The 22,193-nt window shown below is 39.1% G+C and overlaps 1 protein-coding gene and 1 long non-coding RNA gene across 2 annotated transcripts in view; one reads left to right on the forward strand and one right to left on the reverse strand.

Moving 5' to 3' along the window:
• Positions 1-22,193, forward strand: part of CHCHD6 (coiled-coil-helix-coiled-coil-helix domain containing 6) — a 248,861-nt gene that overhangs the window by 56,388 nt on the left and 170,280 nt on the right. The gene's annotated exons all lie outside the window — the stretch shown is intronic.
• LOC140609693 (uncharacterized) lies at positions 5,450-15,674 on the reverse strand. Its single transcript, XR_012011421.1, has 2 exons — positions 15,563-15,674; positions 5,450-5,646 (listed from the first exon to the last, which is right to left on the reverse strand). It is a non-coding gene; the product is annotated as an uncharacterized lncRNA (long non-coding RNA).

Below are 22,193 nucleotides of genomic sequence, written 5' to 3' on the forward strand. Positions count from 1 at the left end.
TCTAATCTGGATTCCTTCTATTTCTGTTTCTTACCTAGTTGATCTGGCCAGAACTTAACAGTTACAATTTTGAACAGAGTGGTAAAAGTGGGCACTCTTACTTTGTTTCTGATTTTAGGGGGAAAGCTTTTGATCTTTCACTAATTGACCATGGTGTTAGCTGTGGGTGTTTTACATACGGCCTTTATCATGGTGAGAAGTCTCCTTTTATTTTTATTTTTCTGAGAGTTTTTATTTATGAAAAGGCATTGGATTTTAACAGATTCCTGCCTTTTCTGCATTAATTGGGATGATCCTGTTTCCCCCCCGCCCCCGTTCATTCTTTTGATGTGATGTAATATATTGGTTGATTTTCTCATGTTGAACTGGTCTTGCATTCCTGGTATAAATCCAATAGGTCATAGTATAAAAATCCTTATACTATGGTATTGGGTTTGGTTTGCTATTATTCATAAGAGGTAATGGCCTATAGTGTTGTTTTTTTTTTCTTGTGATGTCATTATCTGGCTTTTTTCTTGTTGATGTCATGCTGATCTTACAGAATGAGTTAAGAAGTGTTCCCTCCTCTGTACTTTTTGAATTAGTTTGAAAAGGATTGCTATTAAACCTTTATATGTTTGGTTGAATTTACCAGTGAAGCCATCTGGTCCTGGACTTTTCTTTGTTGGGAGGTTTTTGATTACTGATTTAGTCTCTTTACTTATGATAGTTCTTTGAGATTTTCTATTTATTCTTGAGTCAGTTTAAGCAATTTGTGTGTTTCTAGAATTGTGTACATTTCTTCTGGGTTATCCAATTTGTTGGCATATAATTGTTTATAATACTTTCTTTCATTCTTTTTATTTTTGTAGACTTAGCCCCCAGTTTCATTTCTCATTTTTAGTTATTTGTATCTACTTTTCCCCCTTTGTCTATCTAAAGGTTTATCAACTTTTAAAATCTTTTCAAAGAACCAACTTTTGGTTTCATGATCTATGATTTTTTCTCTATTTTGTTTTCCTCCATTTCTAATCTTTTTGTCCTTCTCCTTCCCTTTTTGTATCTCCTTCCCTTTGCCAACTTTGGTTTGCTCTTCTATTTCTAATTCCTCAAGGTGTATAAACTTAGGTTGTTGATTTGAGATATTCTATTTTAGATGTAAGCATTTATATTGCAAATTTCTCTTGAGGCACTACCTTTACTGCATTCTATACATTTTGGTGTGTTATTTTCATTTTCATCCATATTGAGGCATTTTGTAATTTTGCTTCTGTTTTTTTCTTTGACCTGTAGGTTAAGATTATATTGTTTATTTTCCACATATTTGTACATTTTTAAGTTTTCCTTTTCTTATTAATTTCTGGCTTCATTCCATTGTGGTTAGAGAAGATGCTTTCTCTGATTTCAATTTTTTAAAATTTCTTGAGACTTATTTTGTGGCCCTAACATACAGTCTATGGTAGAGAGTTCTGTTCTACGAGTGTTCTGTTAGGACTAATTGGTTTATAGCATTGTTCAAGCCCTCTATTTTCTTATTGATACACTGTCTAAATGTTTTATTCATTATTGAAAGTGAGGCATTGAAGTCTCTGACTCTTATTGTAGAACAGTGTATTTCTCTCTTTTATTCTGTCAATGTTTGCTTCATATACTTTGGGGCTCTATTTGATGTATATATGTTATAATTGCTATTTCTTCTTGATGAATTGACCCTTTTATCAATATGCTCTTATTTGTTCCTTGTGACTATTTTTGACTAAAAGTCTGTTTATTCCTGACATTATTATGGCCATCCAACTTTTCTGGGTGTAATATCTTTCAATTTCAACCCATGTGTCTTGGACTTAAAGTAGTTCTCTTGTTGATAGCATATAGTTGGATCATGGCCTTCATCTCTTCTGCTAGTCTCTGCCTTTTGATTGGAGTGTACATTTACGTTTAATTACTGAGAAGGAAGAACTAATCCTGCCTTTTTTCTCTTTGTCTTCCATATGCTTTATAGTTCATTTTGACCCTCATTTTCCCCCATTAATGCCTTCTTTTTTGTTTACTTGATTTTTTATGTAGTGAACCAGTTTGATTCCTGTTTCTTTTTGTGTATATTCTTTAGATTTTTTCTTTGTGGTTGCCATGGAGATTGCATTTAGCATCCTAAATTTATAACAATCTAATTGAATTGATACCAACTTAAATTCAGTAGCATAAAAAAACTCTGCTTCTAATTTATGGAGACAGAAAGTAGAATAGAGGGTTACCAGGCCTGGGGGACAGGCAGAAGGAGTTAACTGTTTAATTGATAGGAACTTTTCTTTGGGATGATGAAAAAGTTCTGGAAATGGATAGGGTGATGGTTATACAATATTTTATTTTATTTATTTTATTTTTATTTTTATTTTTTAAAGATTTATTTATTTATTTATGATAGAGAGAGAGAGAGAGAGAGAGAGGCAGAGACACAGGAGGAGGGAGAAGCAGGCTCCATGCCGGGAGCCTGACGTGGGACTCGATCCCGGGACTCCAGGATCACGCCCTGGGCCAAAGGCAGGCGCCAAACCGCTGAGCCACCCAGGGATCCCCTATACAATATTTTAAATGTAGTTAATGCCAATTAAACTATACACTTAAAACTGGTAAAATGGTAAATTTTATATTATATATGTTTAATTACAATGAAAAGTTAAAAAGCACTTATCTTATACAACTTTGTCTCCCTATTTATGTTATGGTTTTCCCAAATTATATTTTTATATTTTAATTTATGCCCAGTAACAAACTTATAATTATTTTTTATGCATTTGTCTTTTAAATCATGTAGGGAATAAATCCTTTTTCCTTTCCTTTCCTTTCCCTTTCCTTCCCCCTTCCCTTTCCCGCCCTTTCCCCTTCCCTTTCCCCTTTCCCCTTTTCTCTTTTCCCTTTTCCCTTTCCTTTCCTTTCCACATAGAGAGAGAGAGAAAGAGGCAGAGACACCGGAGGAGGGAGAAGCAGGCTCCATGCTGGGAGCCCAACATGGGACTCGATCCCGGGACTCCAGGATTGCGCCCTGGGCCAAAGGCAGGCACTAAACCGCTGAGCCACCCAGGGATCCCCGAGATCTTTATTTCTTAATAACAGCTTTAAGTTACTCTCTAGGTGTTTTTTCATTTCAACCTGAAGGATTCCCTGTAGTATTTCTTGTGGGGCAAGTCTAGTGATAATGAACAGGTTCAGATTTTGTTTGTGTAGGCATGTCTTAATTTCTCTTTCATTTTTTGAAGGACAGTTTTGCAGGGTATGGAATTCCTGGTTGAAAGTTTTTTTCCAATACTTTAGATGTGTCTTCCTATTGTCTTTTAACTTCCATGGTTTCAGAGAATAATCAGCTAATCTTTCTGAGGCTCCCTTGTATATAATAAGTACTTTCTCTTTTGCTGCTTGAATATCTTTTCTTTAATAATTTGATCATCATGTGGATATTTTAAAATTTATTCTACCTGAAGTTTGTTGAGCTTTTTGGATTTGTACATTTATGTCTTGCATCATATTTGGGGAGTCTTAGCCATTGTTTTTTCGGATATTCTTTCTGCTCCATTCTCTCCTCTCCCATGGAAACTCCCATAATGCAAGTGTTAGTTCTCCCAATCTCCTGAAGGCTATTTCTCTTTCCTTCCACCTTTTTTCTTTCTGCTCCTTAGACTCAATACTTCCTGTTACCCTATCTTAACATTTGCTGAGTCTTCCTTCTGCATGCTCAGACCTGCTATTGAACCCCTCTAGTGAGTTTTCATTTCAGCTACCAAAATTTTTGGTTGGTTCTTTTATAATTGTTTCTATCTCCTTATTGGCATTCTCATTTTGTTTATGTATCATTCTTTTGATTTCCCTTGTTACATATCCATGTTTTCCCTTATCTCTCTGAACATGTTTAAATGATTTTTGTGTAGTAAGTCTGATGTCTGGGCTTTTTTGGGGACCATTTTTATTAGTTTTGTTCCTTTGAATGGGCTATGCTTTCCTGTTTACTGTATCCTTGTGTGCCTTTTTATTAGTTGTTATTGTTGAACACAGGACATTGGAGTATAATACTGTTGTAGCTCTGGAATCAGATTCTTTTTTTTCCCACGGTTTACAGTTTTTAAAAAAAATCTTTTTAAAGATTTTATTTATCCATGAGAGACACAAAGAGAGAGAGAGAGAGAGAGAGACAGGGCCAGAGACAGAGATACAGGCAGAGGGAGAAGCAGGCTCCATGCAGCCTGATGTGTGACTTGATCCTGGGTCAAAGGTGGCGCTAAACCGCTGAGTCACCTGGGCTGCCCCCCAAAATTTTTTTTAAGGCCATAGCAATCTACCTATTTAATGATTTTTCTAAACTATTTTTGTAAAGATTATATTCCTTGTTGCATATAGTAACTGAAATCTCTATTTCTTTAGTTTCTGTCAGCTAATACTTTGGTAAGAACTTCTTTTAATGTCAGGGGCTTACACAACAACACACCAGAGAATAAGGAAAAACAAAACAAAAATCCAGACACTTTCTTAGTCCTTGGCAGCCTGGCTTATGCTGGGCACCCTCTCAACAGTTAGGCTTATATTGAGCCTAGAAGTCAGCACAAAGTGAAAAGTTGGGGTCTTCTCAAATCTTGTCTGAGTATCTGATTTGCCCTTGGCCTATGGGTAGCTTTCCAAATGTTCCTGTATATATGGAATTAAAAAAAAGAGATTTTATTTTATTTATTTTTAAAGATTGGTGGATTTATTTTAGAGCACAAGAACAGGGGGGAGGGGCAGAGGGAACGGGAGAGAGAGAATCTCAAGCAGATTCCCCATTTAAGCAGATTCTGATGCAGGGCTCAATCTCATGATCATAATACCATCACCTAAGCCAAATCAAGAATTGGATGCTTAACCAACTGAACCACCGAGGTGCCCCACCTTTTTTTTTTTTTTTTTGAATCTGTACATTCAACATGGGACTTGCACCTACAGCCCTGAGTTCAGGAGTCACACGCTCCATTGACTGAGCCAGCCAGAAGCCCCCTATATATATGTGTGTGTGGATTTTTAAAGTATGTCTTAATGTTTCAAAGAATCTTCCCTAACTTTTCTTCCCAGGTGGTCTGTTGTCTGTCTGAATTGTTATCATTTTCCCCAGAAGCACTTGCCCCTCTTTTAACCTGAGTGCTGAGGTAGGTGAAAACAGGAGAAATGTGCCTTGCATAAGTCCTTCAGGGAGCCCCCAGACAGGTTAGAAAAATCATACACAGTAATTTACAAGTAAGATCTGCTTCCTCTGTAACTGGGGATTAGGGTTCCACATTGGCAACAGAAACTGCTACTGAGCCTTGGAGGGGGAAGGACAAGTAAGAATGCCACAGAGCTTTTCTACTGTTTCCAAATTACTTTTTTTTTTTTTTTTAATTCTACATTCTATTGGTTGCTGTAAACTTTTGGCTGTTTTTCAGGGTTCTCACATAGCTGGTTCTGATAGTTTCTGCTTGATTTTCCTTTTTTTTTTTTTTTTCTGCTTGATTTTCAATGTTTCTGTGGGAAGATAAGAGGTTGGAGCTACTTACTCTGCCATTTTCCTTTCCATTGATGATTCTTGTCTGAATCAATGTGCAGGTGGTGCAAAATCATCATTTTGTATTTCTGTAATTTCTGCTGCATTTATGAATTGGTATTCTCCTGTATAAAAAAAAAGTTACTTTCTGTGTAATTGGTATTAATATGGATTTAGGTATTTGAACAGGTTATTACTTTAAATAATTTTTAGTGGGGTATAATTTAAATACAGTAGAGTCTACACACACTAAGTGTTCAAGTTGATGACCTTGACAAATGCAATGTGTAACGACCTGTAGCAATGACCTCAGGTCAAGTTATAGGATGTGTCCTCCCCACAGTTTCCCATGACTTTTTTGCATTTACATTTTATTTTGAAATAATTATAGATTAATAGGAAGTTGCAAAGAGAGTGGCCCCATGTACCCTTTATGGAGTTTCTCCCAAAGGTTACATCTTATGTAAAGGTAATATAATATCAAAACTGGGAAATTTGACATTGGTAAAATGTATAGATACAGTTCTGTGTCATCTTGTAGATTCCTGGAACTGGGAGTTGCAGCTTTCCACTAGGCCTTTGGTGACACCACTCTGGCTAGAGTGCTGTGTAAGTGATCTCCACTTATATGAGTGCAGGAGGGAGGCCTCACTACTGCTGGACAGGGGTCAGGGATCTGCCTTTCCGCCTGGTTTTCTCTGACATCACCTCAGCAGGGATGGTTCAGGGCATCTTGGTGTGACGGTAGCAGTCCAGGCTCCCCAGTAGGGGTGGGGCTGCAGTGTTTTCTGTGGTATTAGGCTGGATAGGCTTGTTACTATCTCAAAGTTTTGTCTTGCCTAGTCCTTGGGCTAGAAAAAGTAAGCTTTCTGGGGGGGGGGGCTTTTGGGCTCCCATTTACCAATGTCTTTGAGCACTCAGTTCAGGATATATGAGACAAAAAGAAACCTTCTAAAACTCCCTGCCATGTCATTCTTTGGGTCGCAGGGCCCCCTGTCAGACCCTCTTTCGGGTTATTCTTATATATATCTTGTATGTATTATGTACAGAGTTTTTAGGTGTATTACCAGAAGGAATAGGAAGAAATGTAACTACTTCTGCATTGTCTTATTTTTTAAGACTCAGATATTGAAGATTTTTGACACATCCTGTTGGACTTCTCTCCATAAAATGATAATACCAGTTTTTACATTCCTAACAACAGTGTATGAGAGTGCATGCAGCCAGCACTGGGAATTATCAGCCTTTTTCATCTTTGATGATCTGATAGGCAGAATTGATGTCTCCTAGTATTAATTTTTGTTTCTTTGGTTTCAAGTGGAGGTTGAATATTTTTCATGTTTATTGGCCTAATTTTTTTTTCCTCTTGCATTACCTCTTCTCGGAGAGAGAGAGAGAGAGAGAGAGAGAGAGAATTGAAGATGGAAAGAGAAGGGTAATCTGCTGCTGTAGTAGTTATGGTCCAGCCAGGAGACAGAAACCACTGCAATTATTTGAACAGAGAGAGCTTATTAAGAACCAATAACCACATATAAAATTAACTAAGTTATCAAAAGGTCAGATGGGAACACTGAAGTATTTTGGAGGTAGCAGCTGCAGGAAGCAGCTCCTATCTGCAGGGCTGGGGAATCAAAGGGAGAAGTTGCAGTTATTAAAACTCAGGCAGTGAAGGGAAGGGCCCCATGGAAACTTGGAGTTTTGAAGAAAGGTACTGCTTGATTGGGCCTTTTGTTCTGGTGGTAGGGTGTATGAAGTCCATGCTGCAGGTTTTGGAAAATCTGCAAACTAGAATTAACTATTGCCACAAAGGTAGTGTGTTGCCAGGGAGGGAGTATTGCTGGGGTGGTGGTGCCAAGAACCGGAAGGACTGAAGAGGCACCCAGGAAGAAGGAGCAGCAAATCTTTCTCCTCCATCCTTGCTGTTTTCTTCTAGTGCCCCTTGTTGGAAAGACTCTTTAAGGAGCCAGCCAGCCAAGCCCAAATGTGATTTACAAGCTCCCAGACCCAGCATCACAGAGCCAATGTGACCTGAGATAGAAGAACTCAGTGGTCAGCATGGCTGCTATTGCCTATGGGTGTTGCCTATACTGAGTATGGGGGGAACCTGAATCTGTTGTGCTCTGCTTGTCTTGGTTTTTCTGTTCCTCTTGTAGTTGGAACATCTTGCTGACAGTGAGTAGTATGATTTTAGCGTTAAGTTTTTCTTTGTACAACATGGCCCCTCGCTGTATTTTGCATCTGTACACTGTGTTGTGTGCTGTATGTGTACTACATATGTACGGTCATACAGAATTGAATGTAAAAATGTATATGTACTTCATAGGGGGATGTAAACATTTTTCATGGGTCATTTTAATTACATCTCATTCTTCCTTAACTTCAGAACTTATCTCCCCTTTGCTATTTGGTCCAGTAAGATGAAACATCAGTTTATATTCCAGTCAAACCACGACTCCCTGTGACTGGAGCTTAAATGCATACACATCTCTCATCTTCACCCATCCCTCTTTACTCTTGCCATTTGGATAGATATAACATATGTAGGGACTGGACCATATGTGTCTTATCCAGAGGGCCTGAGAGTACTTGTCTAATAAATTTTTGTTCAATTAATATTGATAACAGCACCAAGAACATTTCTTTTACATATAATTACTCATTTAATTCTCACATCAACCTTGTAAGTATTTATCATTACCATATTTTATTAGTTTTGAGGTGAGCATTTTTTCATTTTTTAACATCTTTGAATTAGGGATGCATTTTATATTCAGTGATATCTTGTAACTCATTTTTTTTTTCTTGGTGAAAATGGAATAATGGTTCATCTTATAGTTGATGGTATTTTAGATTCAATTAAATTTGGTGTTACTTCCATTTTATAGATCAGGAAACTGGGGCCAGAGAGGTTAACCATCCTGCCCTAGGCTAGAAAGCAGCAGATCTGGGCTAAGAAACCTGGCCTCCAATCTTGGGGTCCTGTTGTCCCTCCCTATCTCCCTTCTCTGAGCCTCTGCCGAGAACATCCTCTGTGCCATCCCACCTGTCTTGGCCTTGTCCACTCTCCCAGTGTAGCTCAGACTCCACCTTCCAAGCCAGCCTTATTCTTCCCTTACCATCCTGCTGGGAACGTGTCATTTCTTCTTTTCTCCTTTGAACCCCGTAACATTTCCTTATCAACTGGTTGTATCCATCTTTTATTTAGTGGCATTTCATTTTCCAGGGTATCCAGACCCCAGGTCAATTTGTACAGTAAACTACCCACATATACCCTTTAAGAAGGAAGACTGGGTTATGTTTTAGAGTTCAGTGTACTCATTATTTTTCTACCATGTTAGGTGAATCACTGTTTCTTTGTAGCTCAGCATCAGGTGAAATAATTGGCTTGTGTTTTGGGACTGTGTTGTAGGAAAAGCACTGGTCTTCAACACTAGAGAGGTATTCACACTCTAGGAGACACGCAGGTACTGATGTGGACTCTAGGAGGCAGGTCTTCTGCCTCCATGGGAACACCCACAGCCCACTTTCCGTGGTAGGGCTCAGTGCGCTTGGGTCAGGTGTGGCAGCCCTGCAACAGGCACAGTGAGCTCCTTTCCAAGGCATTTGTTCATCAAGAAGAATGGCGCTGTTTCTCCATTTTCAAATTTAGAAACTTTGTTTTATTTCGTTTTAACTCTTTTACTGAAATATAATTCACATGTCCAATTCAGTGATTTTTCCTATGTTCATGGGGTTGTGCAACCATCACCACAATCTAAGATTAGGACGTTTTCATTACCCCCAAAAGAAATTCTCTGCTCGGTGTCAGATGATCTTAATGGGCTTTCCATCAGCTCTCTCTTGGCCCTGGGAGATTTCTGTCTCTGTGGATTTACCTGTCCCAGATAAGTCATTTAAGTGCAATCATACAATATGTGGTCTTTCTGTGACTGGCTTCTCAAGCATCATGTTTTCAAGGTTTATTATCTGTGTGATGGCATGTGTCAGTACTTCATTTCTTCTTATTGACAGGTAGTATTGTGTGGTTATGCCACATGTTACATATCTATCAGTCAGTTGATGGACATTTGGGCTGTTTCTGCTTTTTAGCAATTATAAGTAATGATGCTGTGAACATTTATGTGCAGATTCTTCTGTGGACATATGTTTTCATTTCTCTTGGGTATATGCTTAGGACTGGAATTATTGGATCATATGCTAATTCTGTGTTTAACCTTTTGAGGAGTGGCCAGATTATTTACCAGAGTAGCAGCCTGTACCATTTCACATCTCTACATCTTCACCAGTACTTGTTATTATGTCATCTTTAGTATAGACATCTAGTGGGTGTGAAGTGCTATCTCACCGTGACTCTGATTTGTGTTTTCTTAATAGCTAATGGTGTTGAGTATCTTTTCATGTGCTTATTGGCCATTTGTACATCTTCTTTGGAGAGCTGTCTATTCAGATCCTTGGCTCATTTTTAATTGATTTATTTGTCTTTTTATTGTTCAGTTGTTAGGAAGTTTTTGAATATTCTATATAGTAATGCATTATGTGAATGGTGAGTTGCAAAATTTTTCTTTGGGCATCTTTTCACAGAATGGTATCCTTTGAAACACAGAAGTTTTACATTTTGATGAAGTCTAGTGTACCTATTTTTCTTTGTTCCTTTTGCTTTTGGTGTCACATCTTAGAAGGCTTTGGCCAGCCCAAAGCCCCAAATATTAAATATTGACACTTATGTTTCTTCAAAGAGGTTTATAGTTTTTGCTCTTACATTTAGATATGTGATGTACTTGGAGTTAATTTTTGTGTATGGTATAAGGAAGAGGTCTACCTCCATTCTTGATAGAAGTCTGGATGTCCATTTGTCCCAGCACCATGTGTTGAAAAGACTGTTCTTTCTCCATTGAGTTGTTCTGAGTGTGTAGTTTTTTGCTGGATTAGATAGTTGATTTCATAATAGATAAATGTAGGTATGAAGCACTTCTACTATATATTTATCTTACCTGCCCCATTAAGTTATAAACTCCTTAGGGCAAGAAAAAGTTATGTCTTACTTATCTTTAATTCCCTTCAGCATCCAGCTCAGCCTGTAATATATACTGGACTTTTGAGTGAATCAGAGTGTGCAATAGAGGCCTGATCGATGAGAGTATGAGAAAATATTCTCCCTGATTGAGTCTTGAATGTCTCCTAGATCTTGCCAATGAGCTCACATCACTAATACTGTAATAAGTGAATCATACAGGGATTAGGATTTTTTCAGTTTTATTTTAACTTTTTGTTATTTAAAAAACAAAGTATGATACTTAAATGTTTGTAACACTAATACTTCTTTTTTTTTTTAAATGGAATGTGCATGTCAAACTTGGAGATCTAGCCATTTAAAATTTAAGAATGTCTTGTTTTCATTGTATTCATTTTTACATGTAGCTTCTATTAATGACAAGTGATAATGATCTTCCATTTTTGCTAGTTATATAAATTTTTAAAACAAATGTAAGTAAAAAAGGGAGATTTTTAAGAAAAATATTAAATAAGGTGATGCACAGATATTGCAAAAATCACCAGGGGGCACTCAAATAATGAAGGTTAGGGATGTACCTAAGGGAACATTCCTCCTCCCTTATATTTTCTCTATTCATTTTTTTTTTTTTTACTTTTTGTTTTATTTTTGAATAGGTAATATCTTGATATGACTCAAAAGCCAAAAAAGTACAAGAGGCATACAAAAAAAAAAATCTTCTTCACTCTGTTCCTCTGGCCACCTGGCTCCCTGCCTTGGGCTAGTAAGACTTATATGTTTGTCCAGAGGTTGCTGGTTTCTTGTATGCATATACAAGAAAGTGTTCCTATATTATCTTTTCCTGCTGCTTAACACAAATGATTCCTTACTCTTTGCCAAGTTCTCCCTTGCCTCAGAGGGTTGTTCTTAACCTGGGCTAGTCTGGTCATTCTCAACCTGGATACTGAATCCTCATACCAGCATTCCCTGTGGTCACAGGGATTGAGTCCTACACCAATGTCTCAAGGAGGAAGGGGAAAGGGCATGGGTCTGTCTGCTTTTAGGCAGAACAGTTGCCTAGTGACTTACACACGTCTCCTTGGCAGGAACTGGGACATACGGGCATCTCAGACCAATCACTGGCAAGAGAGAACGGGATTACCATGGTTGGTTTAGGTTGGTCCCAGCTTTCCCCCGACGCTGGCAGAGAGAGCTGCTTTTCCTGAGATTAGAGGCGTTCACTTCCCACAAAACTAGGGAAGGTAGCAGCCTTGTGGGAATGGCTGCAGGATGGCCATGCACAGGGTCTGCTGTGGAATTTTTACAGGGATGCCTAGGGAAGAGGCTGAGACAAATACCTGTGCTCTCAGAAGTCTCAGGCTAGCGTGGCCATTTTTGAGCTCAAGAATTAGAAGTAATAACTTTCTGATTTGGCCTGAAGCAGTGGTAGCATCAAGACGCAAATACTCATTCTGGTCCCAAGTTTCATGCAGTGGAACTAGATCCTTGAAGTTTTTCCTTTAAAGGTCCTTCCCCTGGAAGTGCATCTTTTGGGAGAACTTTTTGTTCTGATCTGTTAGAAGAAACCAGAAATGCCTCTGGCTCGTGGCTGGATTCCTGGAGTCCAATTGAGCAGCTGGGCATCAGCCAGGGGGTCAGACTGGAGAAGGATGACTTGAGTGGACAGAAGAGGTGGTCCTGAGAAGATGCTGGCCTGCCCTGCTTTCAGAGCCAGATGTCAGCGTTCTGGTGCCTGTGTTGAGTGTCACTCCACCCGCTTTCCTCCTCCTGACTTTCTCCTGCTCTTGCCCTCTTCCTGCCTTCTCTCAACCTGTTCCCCCCACTCTCTCTTTTCTAGCCCCTTAAAGCTGATAGCTGGAGACCCCAGGTTTTTTTCTTCCCTTGCAGCACGCAGAGTTAGGAAGCCCTGTTGTTTTCACTAGAAGCAAAGGGGAGGGGGCACTGTTCAGAAGGTGGAGCCTTGGGAAGGGTGGAGGAATGTCACAGGAGAAATGAGAAACAGATGTAGAGATCCCGTGTGGCTGAGCCTAGTCGGAAGAGTTGCAAGGAGAGGGGGCCAAAAGAGGCTGGAATTTGGTGGTCATTCTCATTTGTGTACAGTTTAATCCTTTTGTGGCTTTACTGGTGTTCATGCAGCAAGCAGCTCCCAGCAAGGGAGTGAACAACAAGCTGATGATTAATTGCCCTTTTTAAATTGTAATTATGTCACTCACCAGAACCCGTGAACATTAATTCTCGATTTACAAAGTGAGTAATTGAATAATGAAGGGGCTGCCTGTTTGTTGTGCTCTGTTCTTGCCCTTGCATTTCTACAATGCCAGGCCTTTCTGTATCTCCCAGTCTTTGTTTTTTTTTTTTTTTAATTTTTATTTATTTTTGATAGTCACAGAGAGAGAGAGAGAGAGAGAGAGGCAGAGACATAGGCAGAGGGAGAAGCAGGCTCCATGCACCGGGACCCGACGTGGGATTCGATCCCGGGTCTCCAGGATTGCGCCCTGGGCCAAAGGCAGGCGCTAAACCGCTGTGCTACCCAGGGATCCCTATATCTCCTAGTCTTTGGATGATGCCCACTTCCCTGGTGATTTTAGTGCCTGTTCTGGCTTTCTGACTGCAGACCACCTGGCATCACTTTACATTGATGGTGGGTGAGGCCCAGGCTGATGTCACATGCTGTAGAGAAAGGGAGTCTAGCCATTGGATTCCAGTCTGCTGCTGCTTTTTATTAAGTTCTGTTCCAGCAACAAAAGCTTCCTCTGGCTAACTCCAGCAAAAGAGCATGACTTTATTGGAAGGATATTGGAAGGATATCGGGAAACTCACCAGGGCAAAGAGAAATCTGAAGAAGCAGGCATTGAAAGAAGATAGCTAGAACCAGGGTCTGGTTGGTGGTGCTCTTAGGGTAGTCAGTCAGTCCTTGCATGGCATTAGGAGGGACACTGCTCCAGCATTCCTCAGTCTGTCATTTCATATCCTGAGCAAGACATCCTTGCTAGTGGAGGGTGGAGCACTTTGACTGACTGTCTGGCCAAGAGCGCCTGTCCACTTTGGGAGGGGGAATAATGCCTCCCCATCCCCAATCACCTGCTCTTCCCAGCAGTGGAAGTGGATGCTGGGCAGGCAAATAGAGCAGAGGCCTCCACAAAGCCCTGTCCTTGACCTTCAGGGAGGTGACTAGGGCGTGAGAGTAGAGCCCTATGAATGGTTTTAGTGCTGATAAAAGGGACCCAGAAGGCTCCCTTGCCACATGAGGACTCAGTAAGAAATGAGCTGTCTGTGCAGTCAGGAAGTAGGTCCTCTTCAGACACTGAATCTGCTAGCACTTTGACATCAGACTTCCAAGCCTCTAGTTCGCTGATCTGAAGCTTTGATACTTATTTCGAAATAAATTTCTGTTGTTTATGAGCCACTGTATCTATGGTATTTTTGTTGTAGCAGCCTGAATGGACTAAGGCAAGGGAGAGTCTACCTGGACTTCCCTTTGGATTCCCAATAGGCATATATTTCTTGCTCTCTTTGGGAGACATCATGCCTTGTACAAAGAGAAGTCTTGAAAGCTGCCTGCAGGTTCTGTAATCGCCAGTGGAAGTGCTAGCCACAAACAGGCTGGGTAAGAATTCATTTCATGCCCCTGGCCTTACAGCTTTCTTCTCATCAATGATCCCCATCTTCATTTGACATTAGAAAGCTGCTGGCTCTGCTTGGACCCCATGTCCCAGAATTATCTCTCTTCAGTGTCTTGAATGAAGTTCTCTCTGACCACAGACTCACCATCTGGTTTGCTCTTTTTTCTCTCTCTTTCCTCTTGAGCTGTCTCTTCACTTTCGTTGCATTCTCAAAACTTCCCTATTGTGCTAGTCCTCTTCTAGTTTCATTTGCCTACCCAGGACAGACCCCTGTCACGTCTCAGCTCCTCCTCTTGCATTCCTTAGATATGCCCCTGTTGCCCAGGGCCTTGTTGGTGCTCTCTGCCCCCAAACTATGGAGTGCTGCTGGAGAACACAAGGGGCTGCCATGCAGAATGGTAGCACATGCTCATGCATGTGTGCCACCCAGCCTTGCAGCACCACTGCTCCACCTTCACTGATGCCTATTTTATTTGCCCACAGCAGCTTTTCCACAGCCTTTCCCCACCCAGGCATCCCTCCTTCTCAGCAGATACCTTTGTGTTGCAGCTCACTGAGGAAGAGGGGCCTTCTATCTGAACTTCTCCTGGGCTCCTCACTCAATATTTCCTTCTCAGCCCTGGGATGTTGACCACATTCTGAGAAAAGGTCTTTTCTGGCACTTTCATCTGCCATGCCATTGTCCTTCCTCTGGCTTATACTTCTCAATTTTTCCTCCCTCTTCACTCCTTCCCCTTAGCTTATATATTTGCCCAAGATTCCAAAACACTTGATTTATTTATGTTACCTACTTCTAGTAGTGTTAGAAGCTGTTTATCCTTCTGTTATTCTTGTGATTAGGCTTATTTTAAAAAATATTTAAAATTTGGAACAATTTTAAGCTCAATACAAGTTGCAAAAATAGGGGCGCCTGAGTGGCTCAGTTGGTTAAGCATCTGCCTTTGGCTCAGGTTGTGATCTTAGGGTCCTGGGATCGAGTCCCACATTGGGCTCCCTGCTTCTGCTTCCCTCTCTCTGTCTCTCGTGAATAAATAAATAAAATCTTAAAAAAAATAAGTTGTAAAAATCATGCAGAGATTCCCACATGTCCTTTCCCCAATGATGGTATCTTTTATAACCATAGTGCAAGGTTTCTCAGCCTCAGAACTATTGACATTTGGGGCTGGTTACTTCCTTGTGTGTGTGTGGGGAGGCTGTCTTGTACATTATGTGATACTTAGCAGCTTCCCTGGCCTCTACTTATTAGATGTTGGTAGCTCTCCCCTAGATGTGAAAAATAAAATTGTCTCCAGATGTTATCCAGTGTGTCCCTTATTCACCCTAGTTGAAAACTACTCTGTAGTAGTTTCCTTTTACTGTTGTAACAAATTACCACCCACTTCTTGACATAAAACAACATTAACTTACCCTCTCACAGCTCTATGAGTCAGGTGTCTGGGGTGGGGTGCCTCAGTTCTCTGTTCAGAGTCTTACTGGACTGAAATCAAGGTGTCACCTGGGACTGCAGTTCTCACTGGAGTTTTGGGACAATAATTTGTTCTAAGCTGATTCTGATTGTTGGTAGAATTCAGCTCCTTCCCATGCCTTCCATGTGTCTCTTCCTTCTTCAAGCTGCCAGCAGGTGTCCAGTCCTTCTTGTGCTTTCAGTCAATCCCTGATTCCCTGTTCTACCACCAGCCAGAAAAAGTTCTCCAATTTTAAGGGCTTATGTGCTGACACTGGGCCTACTGGATAATCCAGGATAATCTCATCTCATTCATATTTCTCGGGATTAGGGTGTGGACATCTTTGACAGGTGATTATTCTGCCAATGACACACTGCCATAGTATAGCAGTCACAGCCAGGAAATTGACTTTGTACAGTGCATTAACTACACCTCAGACCTGGTACAATCTCATCAGTTTTCACATTCACTCATTGTTTTTTATTCATATTATTTATTTGGCATAGAGTTCTGTCAAATGTTATCATACATATGTTTATCATATACACATATATATACATATTTGTTTTTCATTTAATGACCACCACAATCAAGGAAACAATTGTTCCATCAACCCCAGAGAAACTCCCTTCAACCCTAATCTAGCAACACTTTGTCTGATGAGCATAATTTTGTCATTTTGAGAAGTTATGTAAATGGAATCATATGGCATGTTATTTTTTTAGATTGACTTTTATTTTACTCAGTATAATGCCCTTGAGCTCCAGCCAGATTACTGTGTACGTCAATAACTTCGTCCTTTTTATTGCCAAGTAGTATTCCATTGTCTGGGTATGGCAGCTTGTTTACCCATTCACTGTTTGAAAGGCAATTGTTTCTAGTTTTTGGCTGCAACAAATAAAGCTGCTACCTATGTATATACAGGTATAATTTTTTGTTATAAACCTGACTTTTGTGTCTTTACCGTAAATGCTGCAGGTGTGGGATTGCTGGGTCATTTGGTAAATGTGTTTCTAAGATACTGCCAAACCATTTTCCAGAGTGACTGTACGATTTCCTATTCCTACCAGCAATGTGTGAGTGATCTAGTTTTTCTGTATTCTCACCACACTTGGTACTGTAAGTATTTAAAGTAACTTAAGTATTTAAAGAAGGTCAGTATAAATTAGCCATTCTATTTGAAGTGAGGTGGTATCTTATTGTGGCATTGAGTTGCACTTCCCTAATAGCTAAAGATATTGCATATATGTTTTTTCATGTGCTTATTTAGCATCTATATATCCTTTTCGATGAAGTGTCTGTTCAAATCTTTTGCCCATTTTCTGATTGGATTGTTTGTATTCTTACTATTTAGATTACAGAGTCCTTTATATATCCTGAAGACAGCTCCTTATCAGATATGTGATTTGCAAATATTTCCTTGCAGTCTGTGCATTTCTTCATTCTCTCACCAGTGTCTTTGCAGAACAAACATTTTAAATTCTTATGAAGTCCAGTTTGTCAGTTTTTCTTCTTTTATGGTTCATGCTTTTGATGTCATGTTTAAGAATTCTTTTGCCTAACTCTAGGTCATGAAGATTTTTCTCCTCTTAAGTTTTCTCGTAAAAGTTTATAGTTTTATGTTTTACATTTAGATCTGTAATCTCTTTTGCGTTCATTTTTCTATAAGCTATGAGGTTGAGTTTTGATTTCCCTTCCTTTGTTCTAACAGTGGTAAAAAGATTATCTTGGCTCCATTGAATTGCTTTTGAACCTTAATCAGAAGTCAGTTTGACCATGTTTGTGTGGATCCGTTTCTGGATTCTATTCTATTCTGTCGATCTGTGTGTTTATTCATCTGCCAATACTACACTGCCTTGATTATGTTAGCTATATAATGTCTTAAAATTGGATACTGTGATTCTCTCAACTTCATTCTTCTTTTTCAAAATTGTTTTGGCCCTTTGATTTCCTTTGCCCTTCCATAGACCTTTTAGAATTAGTTTGTCTATGTCGTCAAAAAGTTCTACTGAGATTTTGATAGGAATTGCATTAAGCTTATAGATACTTTGAGAGAGTTAGATCTTTACAATATTAGGTCTTCCAACTCATGAACACAGTACATCTCTTTAAATATTCTTTGGTGTATTGAAGTTTTCAGCATACGCATCCTGTGCATGGTTGTTAGGATTCTGTGTATTCAAGTGTGGGGGTTTGTGTGTATGTGGGGGGGGGGGAGTTGTAAATGGCATTGTGTTTTAAATTTTGATCTCCATTTGTTCATTGCTAATATGTAAAAACAAGATTGATTTTTATGTGCTGGACTTGTATCCCGTGAGCTTGTTACCCTATGAATTGTTTTGTAGATTCCTTAGATTTTTCTGCTTCATCGTGTCATCTGCAAATAGGGAAATTTTTAAATTTCTTCCTTTCTTTTCTTTTTTTTTTAAGATCTTATTTATTTATTCATGAGAGACACAGAGAAGCAGAGACATAAGCAAAGGGAGAAGCAGGCTCCATGCAGGAAGCTTGATACCCCACTTGGTCATGATATGTGTGTGCGTGTATATGTATACATATATATGTATATACACACATGTATATGTATATTTACACATAAATATGCTAAATTCAGTTGCTAATATTGAGGATTTTAATATCCATTTTCATGAATTCATTGTTTGTAGTTTTCTTTCTTTTTTCTCTTCTTTATCTTTTTCATTTTACTTTTTTTTTTTTTTTTGATTTGGTTTTAGTATCAAGGTAATGCTGACCTTATAAAATGAGTAAATGTGGCTTCTGTTTTCTGGAAGAGGATTTATAGTATTGGTGATATTTCTTTTTTTCAACACTTAGAAGAATTTGCTAGTGAAATCATTGAGACCTAGAGATTTTCTTTTTCAAAAGGTTAATTATAAATTCAATTCTTCAGTAGTTACTGAACTATCCAGATTGTCTATCTCATCTTGGGTGAATTTTGGTTGTTTGCAGTTTTTGAAGAATTGGTCCATTTCATCTAAGTTGTTGAATTTATTTGTGTAGAATTGTTTGTAGTACAGACATACCTCATGTGCTTTGCTTTATTGCACTTCAGGGATATCGGGTTTTTTTCTTTTGTAACATGTTAAAGGTTTGTGGCAACACTGTCAAGCGAGTCTATTGGTGCCATATTTTAACAGCATTTTCTCACTTCTTGTCTTTGTGTCACATTTTGGTAATTACCACAAGATTTCAGACCTTTTCACTGTTATATGTGTTTAGGTGATCTGTGATCAGTGATCTTTGATGTTACTATTGTGATTATTTTGGGGTGCCACAAACCATGCTCATAGAGGTCGGTGAATTTAATTGATAAATGTTGTGTATGTTCTGTCTGCTTCACTGATCAGTCTCTCTCTTTCTTCCTTTCCTTGGACTTCCCTATTCCTGGAACATAATATTGAAATTAGGTCAATTAGTAACCCTACCTTGGCCTCTAAATTGTCAAGTGAAAGGAAGAGCTACATGTTTCTCACTTTACATCAAAAGCTATAAACGATTCAGCTTAGTGAGGAAATATGTTGAAAGCCAAGATAGACCAAAAGTTAGGCCTCTTGAACCAAGCAGTTAGCCAAGTTCTGAATTAGAAGGAAAAGTTCTCGAAGGAAATTAAAAGTGCTCCTCCAGTAAACACAAATGATAAGAAAGTGCAACAACTTTCCGTCATCACTGATATGGAGAAGGTTTTATTTATTTTTTTATTTTTAAAAGATTTTATTTATTTATTCATGAAAGACACACAGAGAGAGAGAGAGAGAGAGAGAGAGACAGAGAGAGAGAGAGAGAGAGGCAGAGACACAGGCAGAGGGAGAAGCAGATCCCATGCAGGGAACCCGACGTGGGACTTGATCCCGGGTCTCCAGGATCATGACCTGGGCTGAAGGCAGCGCTAAACCGCTGAGCCATCCGGGCTGCCCTGGAGAAGGTTTTAGTGGTCTAAATAGAAGATCAAACCAGCCACAATATTTCTTCAAGCCAAAGCCTACTCCGGAACAAGGCCTTAAGTCTCTTCAGTATATGAAGGTTGAGAGAAGTGAGGAAGCTTCAGAAGAGAAGTTTGAAGGTAGCAGAGGTGGTTCATGAGGGTTAAGGAAAGAAGCTGTCTTATTATTTCAGAAATACATTGTATAAGGCTGCAGCTACCATAGATAATGATTCTCTAATGGATTTGGGCAAAGTGAATGGAAAACTTACTGGGAAGGATGTAGCATTCTGGATGCCATGAAGAACACTTGTGATTCATAGGAAGAGGTCAAAATATCAGTATGAACACAAGTTTGGAAGAAATTGAGTCCAACCCTCATGGATGACTTTGAGGAGTGAAGTAACTACAAATGTGGTGGAAATAGCAGGAGAACTAGAATTAGAACTGGAGCCTGAATTGCTTCAATCACATGATAAAACTTGAATGGATGAGGAGTTGCTTCTTATGGATAAGCAAAGAAAGTGGTTTTTGAGATTGATTCTGCTTTTGGTAAAGATGTTGTGAAGATTGTTGAAATAACAGCAAAGAATTTAGATTATTACATCAGCTTAGTTGATAAAGCAGTGATGGAATGTGGGAAGATTGACTCCAATTTTGAGAAAAGGTCTGCTGTGGGTAAAATGCTGTCAAACGACATTACAGAGAATTCATTAGAGAAGGGAAGAGTCAATTGATATGGAAAACTTCTTTGTCTTCTTTTAAGAAATTGCCACAGCCACCCAGTCTTCAGCAACCTCCACCATAGTCAGCATCCATCAACATCAAGGCAAGACCCTCTACCATCTAAAAGAGTACAATTCAGTGAAAACTCAGATGATGGTTAGCATTTTTTATCAATAAAGTAATTTTATGTTGTTTTTTTTAGACATAGTGCTATTGTACACTTAATAGACTACTATATAGTATAAACATAATTTTTATATGCACTGGGAAAAATTCATCTGACTCACTTTATTGTGATGTTCACTTTACTGAGTGGTCTGGAGTTGAACCCACAATTCCGGAGGTATGCCTATATTCCCTTATCTTCTTAACGTCTGTGGGGTCTGTAGTGATATCCACTCTTTCATTCTTGATACTGGTAATTTATTCTTCCCTCTTTTCCTTTGTCAGTTTTACTAGAAGTTTATCAATTTTTTCAGACAACTAGCTTTTGGCTTGATAGTTTTTCTGTTTTCAATTTCATTGACTTCTACTTTTATCTGTTTCTTTCCTTTTGCTTCATTTTGGCTTCTTTTTCTAGTATCTTGATGTGAGAGCCTAGATTATTGATTTGAGGTCGTTCTTTTATTTTAGTATAAGCATTTAGTACTATGTTAGTTATGAATTATTGCCAAATTTAATAGATTAAAACAATATTATCTTGGTTTCTTTGGGTCAGGAATCTTGATGCAACTTAGCTGGGTCCTGTGCTTCAGAGTTTCTTACAAGACTGCAATCAAGCTGTTGGCTAAGGCTATCTTAAGGCTAGACTGAAGGGGGATCCATTTCCAAGGTCACTCATGCAGGATTCAGTTCCTGATAGGCTGTTAGCCAGAGGCTGCCTTCAGTTTTTTGGCACCTGGGCTTTTCCATTAAGGCAGTTATAACATATGACAGCTTGCTTCAGTAAAGCAAGCAAGAGAGAATAGCTAGAGAGAGTGAATGAGAACAAGATGCAAGTCACTGTCTTTTATTTATTTATTTTTATTTATTTTTTATTTTTTAATATTATTTATTTATTTATTTATTTATTTATGATAGAGAGAGAGAGGCAGAGACACAGGCAGAGGGAGAAGCAGGCTCCATGCACTGGGAGCCCGACGTGGGATTCGATCCCGGGTCTCCAGGATCGCGCCCTGGGCCAAAGGCAGGCGCCAAACCGCTGCGCCACCCAGGGATCCCTCTTTTATAACTAATCAAGAAAGTTAACATTTCATCACTTTTTTTGTTTACTCTTCATTAGAGGCAAGTCATTCAGTCTAGTCCAGAGTCTAGCAAGGGAAGGGCATTGTACAATGGCATGAATACCAGAATTATTGGCTGTTGCCTATCACAAATGATAGAAATTTCCCTGTCATCTCTACTTCATCTGTAGCCTACATATTTTTTATAAATACAGTAAAATATACATAACATAAATTTACTATTTTTAAAAGATTTTATTTATTTATTTGAGAGAGCACAAGAGTACACAAGCAGGGGGAGGGGCAGAGGGAGGGAGAGAATCCTCAAGCAGACTCCCAGTGAGTACAGTGCTCAAGTGGGGCTCAATCCCAGGACCCAGAGATCATGACCTGAGCTAAAGTCAGATGCTTAACTGACTGAGCCCCCCAGATGCCCCTCCATTTTAACTACTTTAAGATCAATTCAGTGGCAGTAAATACATTCACCATGTTGTGTAACCATTACCATCTTCTTTCTCCAGATCTTGTTCATCATCTCAAACAGAGACAATGTCTCCTGACACTAGCTACCATTTCCTTTCCTTCAGCCCTGGTAACTCCTATTTTGCTGTCTCTATGGATTTACATATACTAGGTATTTCGTATAAGTGGAATCATAGTGTATTTGTCCTTTTTATCTGACTTATTTCACTAAGCATGTTTTC

This window comes from Canis lupus, chromosome 19 (genome assembly GCF_048164855.1).
Source record: "Canis lupus baileyi chromosome 19, mCanLup2.hap1, whole genome shotgun sequence".
Taxonomy (NCBI): Eukaryota; Metazoa; Chordata; class Mammalia; order Carnivora; family Canidae; genus Canis; species Canis lupus.